The 14,536-nt window shown below is 34.9% G+C and overlaps 1 long non-coding RNA gene across 1 annotated transcript in view; it reads left to right on the top strand.

The window, feature by feature from the left end:
• The window catches only part of LOC126947907 (uncharacterized), a 126,396-nt gene extending 115,567 nt beyond the window's left edge, over positions 1-10,829 (top strand). Inside the window, exon 3 of the long non-coding RNA XR_007723249.1 lies at positions 10,680-10,829. This is a non-coding gene — a long non-coding RNA (uncharacterized LOC126947907). The remainder of the gene's footprint in view (positions 1-10,679) is intronic.
• Positions 10,830-14,536: the final 3,707 nt, after the last annotated feature.

The raw sequence follows: 14,536 nt of genomic DNA on the forward strand, positions 1-14,536 counted from the left end.
TCTATGAGTATGTTATTAATATGAGTTTTAGAAACCGTATGTAATTTCTAAAGTCCTATTCTATGAGTATGTTATTAATATGAGTTTTAGAAACCGTATGTAATTTCTAAAGTCCTATTCTATGAGTATGTTATTAATATGAGTTTTAGAAACCGTATGTAATTTCTAAAGTCCTATTCTATGAGTATGTTATTAATATGAGTTTTAGAAACCGTATGTAATTTCTAAAGTCCTATTCTATGAGTATGTTATTAATATGAGTTTTAGAAACCGTATGTAATTTCTAAAGTCATATTCTATGAGTATGTTATTAATATGAGTTTTAGAAACCGTATGTAATTTCTAAAAATCTGATAGTCCTGATATAACTCTGGCAGTCACAATCTTAATCATTTCTCTGAAATATTTTGTGCCATAGAAATAACAAAATTTCCTTCTTAATTGCATTATAATGAACTCTAAAACTCTAATTTGATCTTTTACCATAGTCATTTTAAGTCTTTTCTTCTACAGATAATTAACTACAATTAACTCATTGTTTTACTCTGGTACTTCCCTGAAAGCTATTTCAAACAACTATAAAACCAAAGTATTTCATATTAAAGGAGATTCATGGAAAAGACTGACAAATACAAGTTGCTGATAACTTTAAGATAATATCATTGAACTGTGTAAAAATTCCCAGAACTCTTATGAAGAAACTGATTGGGTCAAAAAATTGCTAACCGAGGATCAATCAGAACAAAATTTAATTCCATGGAAATTTCCTGACACATTTACCTGCTGAGTTGGCTACTACTGAAACTTTAAATATATGTAATTGAAACAAAATCCATAAGATTTATTTAAGTCAAATCACTGATGATAACCTATTTAATAAACAATGCTATATACCTAATTTGAAAAACAAAACTAGTATTCAAATGCATGGAAATTTAATATTAAGCATGGACTCATGGAGGGCCCAGAAAATGGTCTTGCCTTTTCTGTGTTCTCATATAGCTTCAATTATTTTTTTAAAAAGCTCTGCACTCCATGACTCATCATTGTGTAGATAGAATAGCAAATATTTTTTAAATGATATGGTGACTGTTCTAAAAATTGCTACAGTAATCTACAACCATTTGTCAAACCCATAATCCTGGCATGATAATAAAGACTGCAGGAGGTACATTACCACCACCTGCTAGATCATTTGAACACCTACAAATACATTTTATTCAATTGGCACCCTCAGTGACATATCAAAATGTTCCCATAGTACTCTGTTTGTTCTTAGACAAAACCTTTCCCTTGCAGGAAGGCTAATGCTATAACAGTAGCTAAAAGGTTATTAGAAAAATGTTTTCTGTATAAGATATTCTCGGAGAAATCTCCAATAATGAAGACACTCATTTCTCTGGACAAGTTATAAAAGAGTTAAATAAAGTATTATGCAAACAGTGGCAATATCATTGTTTTTATCATCTTTAATCTTCTGAGAGGGTCGATAGAGAAAATGATATTTTTAAACTGAAATTGACAAAGTTCACTGAATTGATGGAACTTCCTTGGCCAAAGACATTACCATTGGACTTTATCTCAATCAGGTCTACCCACACTGAAAAACACACTTTGATCCATTATGAAATAGTTAAATGGGTCCTATATAGATTTTAAATATAGGAAAATCTGTGCCACTTACATTAGAATCTTACAGATGTTCTGCTCTTATAAAGTTTAATATGACTCAGTATTGCAGGGCTTTACTGGCATTATGCCAACGCATATTTTTCCAGGTAAAGTGTGCCCTTTTATGACCCACCAATTGAAGAGAACCAGGACTTTAATAATCTCAAACCTGGAAATTGGGGCTTCTCAAAATAATACCAGAGAAAAGCTGCCCTTGAGCCACACTGGAAGGCACCATATATAGTTTTTCTCAGCACCCATATTGCAACAAAACTGCAGGGCCTCAAGTCTTGGGTCCACATTTCTTAAGTCAATAGGGCCCCTCCATACTTTTGAGACCTGCAATAGTTTCAATAATTGTGCTCCTCTAAAATTCATGTTGAAACTTAATCCTCAGTGCTACAGTATTGAGGTGTAGCCTTCATGAGGTGATTGATTCATGAGGATTCTACTCTTGTAAATGGGATTAGCATCCTTTGAAAAAGGCTCGTGGTTAAAGGGAGAGCTCTCTTGTCTTTCTGCCACATGAAGACACAACAAGGCAACATCTTGGAATCAAAAAGCAGTCCTTATAAAACACCAATGCTGGCACATTGACCTTGAACTTTATATTTTCCATAACTATAAAAAATATATTTCTGCTCTTTATAAATTACCCAGTTTAAGGTATTTTGTTAGAGCATCACAAAGGGATTAAGACCAACTGTGTGCCTGTTGGATAACTCAAGGTAAAATTGACAGCAAGAGAGGTTTCTTCCCAGAAGCAGATGCCATACTAGACACAAACAACTTCCCCAAGATTATGGATCAAGACTTCACTAACAATACTAAAACCGTATTCCCTTCTCCTCTTTTCCCCATGCCTTCTTTTTGTTTAGTGTGGCAAAATAATACTATGATTAGGATTTCATGTTTGGTAGCTTGTGCAGAAAACTCACCTGAATGTTGAATATGTCAAACTAAACCTAAATTCCTACAATAAGTTAAAGATCCTCTGGTTCACCTGTAACAAATTTAATTCATCCTCCAAGGGCAACTGCTTGTTCAAATTGAACATCTAGTCCTTTCTATAGGGTTTGACTTTTAGATCCATGTATGAAGATTCCTTTTTTAAATCTAACAGTAGGAAAAACCTATAGTGAGAGTTTTTCAGGTAAATTATTCCATAAATTGAGTAAGTAAACCAAAGTGAAAGATAATTTGACGATTTGTGGACAAATGTATTACCTTAATCCCTTAACTGTCAGTAGCCTCTAACCATACAATGATATAATCATACAGCCTTTCCACTTCCCTATTCGTGACCCCAAATACAAGAAAGCATCCCACAGGTACTGTCTGATATAGCCCTCCACGATATTCTTCTATCTATGGATGGTAACATACAGATAAGCAAATCCTGTCTCAGTCAGTGGTATTTTCTTATTTTAGAGCTCAATGTAGATTTGAATTAGATTATTCCACATTCAAATAGAACCTCAACATTGGTCAATACCTTATAATTTGAACTATAGAATAAAGAGTAATTTGTCAGCAGGCATAAACTCCTCTAAAAGGACATCTTTGTTTTAATGTTCCTTCTGTTGCTTAGCATAAATATAAATGAGACTATAATTAGAACCCTATCTCAAATATTAGCTGCTAGAGCTGACTCTACCCTAAAGGCTTTAGTGGCTAAATAATTTATATATCACTAATCATTAGGTATACGCAAACCAAAATAAAATGAGATCACGGTGAGGTAGCACAAGGAAATATTGTCTCACCCCAATTAGGATGGTTATTATCAAAGTACAGAGCAATAACAAATGTAGAGAAAAGGAAACCCTTATATGTTATTGTTGGGAATATAAATTGGTACATCCATTATAGTTGTACCAATAGTATGAAGGTTCTTCAAAAAAATAAAAATAAAATTATCACATGATCCAGCAATTTCACCGCTGGGTATTTATCAAAAAAAAAAAAAAAAAAAATCATTATGTTAAAAAACTGCACTTTTATCTGCAGCAAAAATATAAATATATATGTCCATCAATGGATAAATAGGTAAAGAAATTTAGTAGACTCCACCAGAAAAACTATTTGAACTGTTAAACAAATTCAGTAAAATTGCAGGATAAAAAATCAACATACAAAAATCAGTCGCCTTTATACATGCCAGCAGTGAACAATCCGAAAAAAATCAAGAAAACAATCTCATTTACAATAGCTGCAATAAATATGTTATAAAATACCTAGAAATCAATCCAATCAAATAAATGAAAGATCTATATAAAAAATTTCATAGAACTGTGATGAAAAAAATAGAAGTAAAACATAGAAAAGATATGAATTTATATTGATAACAATAGTAACCAAAACCAACTACAGATTCAATACAATTCCTACCAAAATACAAGTGATATTCACAGAAATAGAAAAAAAATTTTTTCTACAATTTATGTGGAACTACAAAAGACTCCAGATAGCGAAAGCAATCCTGAGCAAAAAGAAAAAATTTTATTACAAAGCTATGCTAAACAAAACAGTATGGTATTCTCATAAAAGCAGATATATAGTTCAAAATAACAGAATAGAAAACTCAGATATAAATCCACAAATTTACAACCAACTCATAGTCTTCAATGGAACCAAGAAGTTACAATGAAGAAAAGACAGTCTTTTCAATAAATGGTGATGGGAAAACTGGACAACTATGTGCAGAAGATTGAACTACTCTGCTACCTCTCATCATACACAACTATCAAATTAAAATGAATTAAAGTCTTGAATCTAAGACCTGAAACTATGAAACTATTAGAAGAAAATAATGGAGACAATGCTCCAATATTTTGGGCAAAAATTTTTTTGTGTCATACCTCAAAGACACAGGCAAGCAAAACAAAAAATAGACAGTTGAGATTATATAAAACTGAAATTCTTCTGCACTGAAAAGGAAGCAATCAACAAAATGAATAGACAACCCACAGAATGGGAGCAAATATTTACAAACATCTAACCAGGGATTAATAACCAGGAAATATAGGAAGCTTAGACAACTCAATAGCAAGAAATAAATAATCCAATTTAAGAATGGGCAAAAGGTCTGAACAGAAATTTCTCAAAAGCGAACACACTAATGGCCATCAAGTATTTAAAAAAATGTTCAGCATCACTAAACATCAGAGAAATGCAAATCAAAACCACAATGCAATATTATCTCACACCAGTTAAAATGGCTGATATCAAAAAATAGGCAATAATAAATGCCAGCAAAGATGTGGAGAAAGGGGTACCCTCATACACTGTTACTGGTACATTTACTGTCTAGGAAAAGACAGTATGGAGTGTCTGGGAAAGACAGTATGGAGTGTCTGGGAAAGACACTATGGAGAACAGCATGAAGGTTCCTCAGAAAACTAAAGACACTATGGAGAACAGTATGAAGGTTCCTCAGAAAACTAAAAATAGATCTCTCATATGATCCAGGAATTCCACTACTGAGTATATATCCACAAGAAAGGAAACCAGTATATCTAAGAGATATCTATACTCCCATGTTTTTTGCAGCACTATTTGCGGTAGCAAAAATAGGGAATCAACCTAGGTGCCTATCAATAGATAGCAGATTTAAAAATGTAGTATATATGCACAATGAAATGTTATTTAGTCGTAAAGAAGAATGAAACTCTGTAATTTGCATCAAAATGGATAGAACTGGAAATCATTATGTTAATCAAAATAAATCTCGTGAGATCTGATGATTTTATCAAGGGTTTCCACTTTTACATCTTTCTCATTTTCTCTTGCTGCCACCATGTAAGAAGTGCCTTTTGCCTCCTACCATGATTCTGAGGCCTCCCCAGCCACATGGAACTATAAGTCCAATTAAACCTCCTTTTCTTCCCAGTCTCAGGTATGTCTTTACCAGCAGCATGAAAATGGACTAATGCAGTAAATTGGTACCAGTAGATTGGTGCATTGTGAAAATATACACGAAAATATGGAAGGACTTTGGAACTGTATAACTGGCAGAGGTTGGGATAGTTTGGAGGGCTCAGAAAAAGACAGGAAAATGTGGGAAAGTTTGGAACTTCCTGAAGACTTGTTGAATGGACTCTGCCCAAAAGTCTGATAGCAATACGGACAATAAACTCCAGGTCAAGATGGTTTCGGATGGAGATGAGGAATTTGTTGGGAACTGGAGCAAAGGTTACTCAAAGAGACTGGCAGTATTTTACCCCTGCCCTAGCAATTTGTGGAACTTTGAATTTGAGAGAGATGATTTAGGGTATCTGGTCAAAGAAATTTCTAAGCAGCAAAACATTCAAGATGTGGCTTGGGTGATGTTAAAGGCATTCAGTTTTATAAGGGAAGCAGAACATAAAAGTTTGGAAAATTTGTAGGCTGACAAGGTGATAGAAAAGAAAAACCTATTTTCTGAGGAAAAATTCAAGCCAGCTGCATAAATCTGCATAAGTTGCAAGGATCCTAATGTTAATCCTCTTGACAATGGGAAAAGTGTCTCCAGGACATGTCAGAGGTCTTCATGGCAGCCCGTTCCACCACAGGCCTGGAGGCCCAGGAGAAAATGGTTTTTTGGACCAGGTACAGGGTCACCGTGTGTGTGCAACCTAGGTACTTGGTTTCCTGCGTCCATCCACCTCAGCTGCGGCTGAAAGGGGACAACATAGAGCTGGGGCCATAGCTTCAGAGGGTGGAAGCCCCAAGCCTTGGCAACTCCCACGTGGTGTTGAGCATGCACGTGCACAGAAGTCAAGAGTTGGGGTTCAGGAACCTCTTCCTAGATTTCAGAAGATGTATGGAAATGCCTCTATGCCCAGGAAGAAGTTTGCTGTAGGGGCAGAGCCCTCATGGAGAACCTTTGATAAGGCAGTGCAGAAGAGAAATATGGGTTTGGAGTCCCCAAATAGAATCCCTACTGGGGCACCAACTAGTGGCTAGATCCACCAAGAGTGGACACCGTTCACCTGGAAGTCATAGACACTCAATGACAGCCCATGAAAGCATCCAGGAGGGAGATTATGCCCTAAAAACCCACGAAGGAGGAGCTGCTGAAGATCATGGGAACCTGCATCTTGCATCAGTGTGACCTGGATGTGAGACCTGGAGTCAAAGGAGATCATTCTGGAGCTTTAAAATTTGCCTGCCCCACTGGATTTCAAACTTGCATGGGCCCTGTAACCACTTTGTTTTGGCCAATTTCTCCCATTTGGAACCCAATACCTGTACCCCCATTGTATCTAGGAAGTAACTAGCTTGTTTTTGATTTTACAGGCTTATAGGCGGAAGGGACTTGCCTTGTCTCAGGCAAGACTTTGAACCATAGACTTTTGGGTTAATGCTGAAATGAGTTACGACTTTGGGGGACTGCTGGAAAGGCATGATTAATTTTGAAATGTGAGGACGTGAGATTTGGAGGGGCCAGGGATGGAACGATATATTTTAGCTGTTTCCCCACCCAAATCTCATCTTAAATAGTACTCCCATAATTCCCACATGCTGTGGGAGGGACTCGGTGGGAGATAATTTGAATTATGGAGGCAGTTTCCCCCATACTATTCTAGTGGTAGTGAATAAGTCTCACGAGGTCTGATGGGTTTATCAGGGGTTTCCACGTTTTCATCTTCCTCATTTTCTTTTGCTGCCTCCATATAAGAAGTGCCTTTTGCCTCCTGCCATGATTCTGAGGCCTCCCCAGCCACGTGGAAGTGTAAGTCCAATTAAATATTTTCTTCCTCCCAGTCTCGTGTATGTCTCTACCAGCATCATCAAAATGCACTAATACACAGCCCACTTTTCATACAGTCATTAACAATGGAGCTTCCACCAATACTAGGAAGCCAACTGATCACATGATGGCCAAATAAGACAAATGCTTCATCACATCCTGCCCAAATAAACCACATTCCTAGCTGCAGACAATCCAATGGTTTCTCCACTTTGCTGCAGTGTTGAACTATCAAAGCTCACCACTCACACGGCTGGGAAGAGTTCTCTGTACCTCTTCCGGTTGTGAGTGCTCTCACAATTCATGAATTGTTCTTTGCTCCTATTAATTCTGTTTAATTTAATTTGTTGAGAAATTTTATTTTACTTGAAGCGTCCCATGTGATACTTTAAATAAAAGAAAATATTGACAAATTAAACACATATATGTTTATATGTGTCTGTGTGTATGCATGTTAAGGAAACATTAAAACTACAGATTTCTAGTTATTGTATCATATGAGAAGATTTCCTTCCTTTAAACATATACACAGAGACATATATAAACATATTGGTAGAATCTTTTGATTCTGATCTCTTTTTTTACACCTTCAACAGTTAAACCTTCTTAATACAAACTTAAAAATAAAAATTAAACATTAAAAAACCCGACAAAACAAAAACTTTTTAAAAATTATATGTTCTTCTATATTAGACAATTTTAGTCATATCTTCTTTTCTTGATGCTTGTCCTTTAGCAGTTCATTTAGAATAAATATTTCAGTGACTAACTTGATGTATCTAAAAATACTTTCATATCATTTAATTTTGAAGAATGATATTACTGTATATACAATTATAAAAGTTACTTTTACCTTCACTTTTGAAACATTATTTTACTACCTTTTGGCTCTCATTAGTTGTTTTTGTTGCCAAACATGATGACATTGTAACTATAATTTTTTTAATTATGTCTTTTCCTGTGACTGATTTCAAAATCATCTCTGTCTCAAATTATTTTAATTTTCAGAAGACTTATAATACAGATATTAGTGATTATTATTTATCTTATCCTACCTTTGAGGCAATATTTTTACTAGATCTGTAAATTTACATTTTTAACCAATTTTGGATAATACATAAGCATTTTCTCTTTAGTTTTTCACTTCCTTTTCTCACTTTCTTCTTTCAGATAAGTGATGACACTTCTGATTCTTTCCTTTTAATAATTAGCCTCTCTTTTTTTGTTTTTCATATTCGTATCTCTTAATAATGCCTTATAAATACATTTCTTATATATTTCTTCCATATTAATTCTTTCTTTAGTTTTTCACTCCTCCATTGACTTTTGGCAAAAGTTATGTGGTGTATTTCTAGATATTTTATTAATTTTTTAAAGTCTAACTCATCGTTGCTGACAGTTTCTTAGCATTTACTTGCCTTTGTAATTTTATCTGTAATTTCTTTAAACATGTTTATACAGAATAATTTCGTTTTCTGAACTTAACAAATACAGCATATGTTAGTCTATTTTTGCTGCTGCAACAAAAATGACATGAACTGGACAGTTTATAAACAATAGAAATTTATTTCTTACAATTCTAGAGGCTGGCACTTTTAAGAAAAAGCCACCAAAAGACTCAAGATCTGCTGAAGGCTTTTTGCTCAATGGTGGTGCCTTCTATGTTTCCTCACATGGAGCAAGGAGTGAATGAGCACCTGTGGGCCTCCTTTATAAGGAATCTAATCCCATTCATGAGGTCTCTGTCCACATGACCTAATCTCCCAAAGTCCCTCTTAATGCTACCACATTGGATATTAAGTTTCAACATATGAATCTGGGGAGATAAAACATTCTGACTATAACGTAACTTCTGTAGTTTTTAAGTTTAACTTTATTTGAATTAGTTTCTGATATTTTCTTACAATGTCTTGATTGTCACAAAATTTGTTAATATTTGGGAAGTGGTAGGTGGTTGATTGAATTTTTGTTCTAAATCTTTGCCTATATGTAGGTCATTTCTTACATAACTGAAGTGATACTAATAAGAGACATACTATATATTCCCATTACTTTTATAGATACCTTGGCCTTTGACTAGTTTTGCCCAGTTGTTTACAGATGACCTGAGAGTGTATCTATTCTAATTCTTTTTGAAGCGTATGTTTCTATTTGCCTTCTTGTGTTTATCATTGCTGTGATAAGAACATTCCTCATGTAGCGCCCTCATTCTAGAGTAAAAGTCACCCAGAACAATGCCCCAACTTATTCTTAGAACTGATGCTTAAAGTAGAACCAGGTCATTGCACCTGTAAATCTAAAATATGAAACACAGCTTTCCCAGTTGGTGTATTTTCCAGTGAGCATAACAAATACCTATTTTTATGCTGAGTTCTGGATTGCTTTTGTTTTACATGATTAGCAACTGATAAATTATGGTTTATTTTAACCTATAAGTGTCAAAGAGCCTAACTTGTGGAAGATTTTTTTTCCAAACATTTTGCTGCTTGTAGCCAAGTAGTGGAAATCCCTACTAAGCTAGGAAATTGTAAACTGCTCTTCACACATTTTAGTTTTTAGCAATTTTAGGCCAGCTCAATCATTTGCTGATGTACCAATAATTGATATTATTAACTTCAGTGTTGCTATAAAGATCTGTGCTCAAAGCATCTACCAAACCCTTGTAATTGCAAGTTTAGATCGAGCTGTTACTCTGTCTTCTTGCACTTGTCATTTCCTACTTCTCTGAAACTGGCTTCCTGATTCCATGCCTCTGTGTTTTTTGTATTACCTCTTCTATTACAGTACGCACAAATCCAAGTTTTTGGCCACCGCATTCCCAGGTGCTCAGGACTGCAGTCCCATTTGCTTTTGGATTTTTATTGTTGTTGTTAGCTTCCTACAAAACAACTCCCAATACTCTCTATCAGAGAGTCCTTTCAAGAGTATTTCCGTATATTTGTGATACCATAATGCTTAAAAAAGGCTGCCTTATGTAAGGGTTGATTATGAATTGATGGGTCTCTCAGATTGTCTAATTATTCATAATACCTAATTGATATTGTCTCTATAGTGATCTCAACATTTTTTTCAAAAATAATATCCACTAAATTTACATGTAAGGGTCATTGATATGTGATGCACTGATGATGTCTTAGTCTGTTTCATGCAGCTCTAACAGAGTAGCACAGACTTTAAAAATCAACAGAAATTTCTTTGGCTCCCAGTTCTGAATGTTGGGAAGTACAAGATCATGGGCCCACATCTGGTGAGTGCCTTCTTGCTGTTTCACCAGATGGTGTCAGTGCGAAGAAAGAGTGAGTGAGAGAAAGGGGTTGGACTCATAGACTCAAGCACTTTTATAACTGAGATCAATTCATGCATGAGTGTGGAGCCCTCATAGTCGAATCGAAAAACTGATTAGCCTCCACCTTCCGACACTGTTGCATTGGTAAGTAACTTTTAAACACATGCTTTTCTTAAAATACATTAATGCTATAACAGGTAGAATCTAAATATTCCCTCCAAATCTACTGTAATTCAATATGTAACTTCATCTAATTTCTCATGTCTTTGAAATTTAAAAAACTCTACTTTTATTCTGGGATTTTTAAAATCTAAATTTAGAGTTTTTTTTGACATAGAATAAATTTAAGAATCATTTGTGTTTCTAGGATGTATTTGCAATTTTCAAGTTTTCTAGAGGGATTTTGTTCAGCTAAGCATTCCTTATATCTTGTAATGCTCCTAACTACATGTAAGTGAAAATAGAGGAGCTGAAAAAAAATGAAGATAAATAATCTTGCTAAAGTTGACTTTCTACCTGAATGTTGCTCAGTAGTACTGTTTTATAAGAATAACATAATGATTTGAGCAAAAATAAAACACAAGCCCAAAATATATGGCAAAAAGTATATTTTTTAAATGGCTATATATATGTAAATATATATAGTTATATAATTTTAGTCTTATTTACTTATATTTCTATACTTATTTACATAGACCTTACATGTTTTTATGAGTGGTGTTCCCTGCAACTAACAATACTTATACCATAGGAATTTAATAAATATCAATAGGTACTCAATGAAATGTGTGCTGCTTCAAATAAAATGTTTGTATTTGTTCTAACATAAATAGCAATATAGAGTCTCTGTCAACTCTTAAAATCATCAAAATATTATGCAACAACTCTAAGTACCATACATAAGAACTTGAAATGGACGGAAATTTATTATTCTTATATGCGATTTAAAGTAAACCCAGCAATTTAAGACAATACTTTTTAAAAATAAAATGCTAAAATAGTAAATATTTCAATTCTTTTCACCAAAGCTAATGTTTAATATTCAATGTAAATTTTCTTCACAGAGCCTGAAACCAAAATGAACAGATAGTAAAAAGGAAGTTGCATTATATTTTACTTAACTAGAATGATGGGACAATCAAATCATAAAGATTTCTGTATGTTTAATGGTAAAAATCTAAAAGCCCCATTTAAAAATTGGTCATATGAAATAGTCCAATGAGCTTAGGATAAAGTCAAATATACCTAATTGTATGTAGATCTTCTTAATTACCTAGGAGGAGACTGTCTTCATCATGAACATAAACATCTAAAATCCACAAATTATAATACTGATGTCATTTAAATGTACGTGTCTATGTAACATGCCGATGGGTTAATTTTTGCTGATGAGTTTATTACTGTGATTTCATTGCATTGCAGTGAATTCCTATAGGCAAGCACCTGGAAGTAATTACCTGAAAAACTTAACTATATGCACAGGTATGGCTTAGAAGAGCAAAAATATGCTTTAATTTATGCAAAATTCAACGGCTTGCCTACTGTGTTACATTTCTGAGTCAAGTGAAAATCATTAATCTTGGCCTGGCATGGTGGCTCATGCCTGTAATCCCAGCACTTTGGGAGGCCAAGGCGGGTGGATCACCTGAGGTCGGGAGTTCGAGACCAACCTGACCAACATGGAGAAACCTCATCTCTACTAAAAATACAAAATTAGTCAAGCGTGGTGGTGCATGCCTGTAATCCCAGCTACTCAGGAGGCTGAGGCAGGAGAATTGCTTGAACCCAGGTGGTGGAGGTTGTGTTGAGCCAAGATCGCACCATTGCACTCCAACCTGGGCAACAGGAGTGAAACTCTGCCTCAAAAAAAAAAAAAAAAAAAAAATCACATTTAACTTTAAGGATCTGACTAAAGCAAAACTATAAAATTCAGATTTGTTTATTTGCCCATAAATATTGTTAGTCTTCATGGCTCTGTCTATGTAACTAAGACCAATTTCCAAGGCGTGCAGCATAATTTTAGGGAATGAAAATGAAAATCTTTACCCTGTACTGTTAAAATAAGTCTTGCAAATACTTTCTGATTTTCTGTTCTGTACACACGTTCTCCAAAAATATATCCTCATCTAGTAGGAGTTTTAATAAAATTAAATAAGAGTAAACTCATAAATGGCTGGTATTGTTTTGCTGTGTCCCAACTCAAATCTCAACTTGAATTGTATCCCCCAGAATTCCCACGTGTTGTGGGAGGCACCCAGGGGGAGGTAATTGAATCAGAGGGTTGATCTTTCCCATGTTATTCTCGTGAAAGTGAGTAAGTCCCACAAGATCTGATGGGTTTATCGGGGGTTTCTGCTTTTTCTTCCTCATTGTTCTCTTGCTGCCGCCATGAAAGAAGTACCTTTCATCTCCTGCGGCGATTCTGAGGGCTCTCCGGCCATGTGGAAATGTAAGTCCAACTAAACCTCGTTTCCCGCCTCCCCAGTCTCAAGGAAGTCCCTGTCAGCAGCATGAAAACAGAGACTAATACAATGACTTAGTAGAGGCCCAGGCACCTTGTAAAAATGTGTAGTAATTTCAACACTGTCATGATGGCCATCGTTCCAAACATTGTATCTGACATAAATTGTCCTGTGATCAACAAAGTGCTCCTTGCTTCAGAATGGGTTTCTATGTCTGAAATGTATTCTCAATATTACGTACTCATGCATTCCGCTTTCCATGTTTGCTAAGAAACCTAACTGTTAAAAAAATTGAAACTATTCAAGTTGTAAATCATCTTCAATGTTCTTATTAAGCATTCTACACTAAAATTATTTGAGAAATTTGATTTCATGAGACAATCTTTACATATTTGATTAAGGCTATACCAATATTTTGACATTATTATAGCATATTGATAATACATATCATGGCTTATTAATCATTAGCCACTTTTTGAACTATGAGCTTAATTTGAAATCAGTTATATAGTATTATATATTAATAAAAACATCTAATTTTATTGTGAATTACAATAAAATACACCTGTATTTTTAGTTAATAACTCTTACTTATAGAAATTAGCCATTATCTCTGAGCTTTTACTATGATTATGGTTCATTCTTTCTTATTGATAAATAAATATATAATTGTAAATCTTTATGTTTTTTAATTTTCTGAAAGTCAATATTTTATTTTTTAAAATTATTTTCTTTTTAGGTTTATAGCCTAAGAATTCTTCAATTATAAGCAATAGAAATATTTGCTTACATAATTAAACATGAATAAATGATTTAGTAAAATGACATTGAGTAGCAAAAAAAAAAAAAAAAAAAAAAAAAAATCAAATGATTACCCAGATACCACCTGGTTTCAAGAATGGCCTCAGGTCCATTGCTCACAGCTCAGACCAGTGTAGAATGTCTCTTTGGTGTTGTGCCATCAGATAACCCAATGTCAGATATCTCCTGTCCTTGAAACCCCAACTCACGGTTAAGTTTTCAGAAAACTGGAATGTGATAGTGTGGATTCCATATTACCTCTTGTGGTCAGTTAAGCTTGGTCCTTTTATTGGCAGTTTCATCAGAGCTACATACTGAATAAAACACAAATCACCTGCAGGGCGCGGTGGCTCAAGCCTGTAATCCCAGCACTTTGGGAGGCCGATATGGGCGGATCACGACGTCAGGAGATGGAGACCATCCTGGCTAACCCGGTGAAACCCCCTCTCTACTAAAAATACAAAAAACTAGCTGGGCGAGGTGGCGGTGCCTGTGGTCCCAGCTACTCGGGAGGCTGAGGCAGGAGAATGGCGTGAACCCGGGGGGCAGAGCTTGCAGTGAGCTGAGATCCGGCCACTGTAC

The sequence above is a fragment of the Macaca thibetana genome, chromosome 2 (assembly GCF_024542745.1).
Source record: "Macaca thibetana thibetana isolate TM-01 chromosome 2, ASM2454274v1, whole genome shotgun sequence".
Lineage (NCBI taxonomy): Eukaryota > Metazoa > Chordata > Mammalia > Primates > Cercopithecidae > Macaca > Macaca thibetana.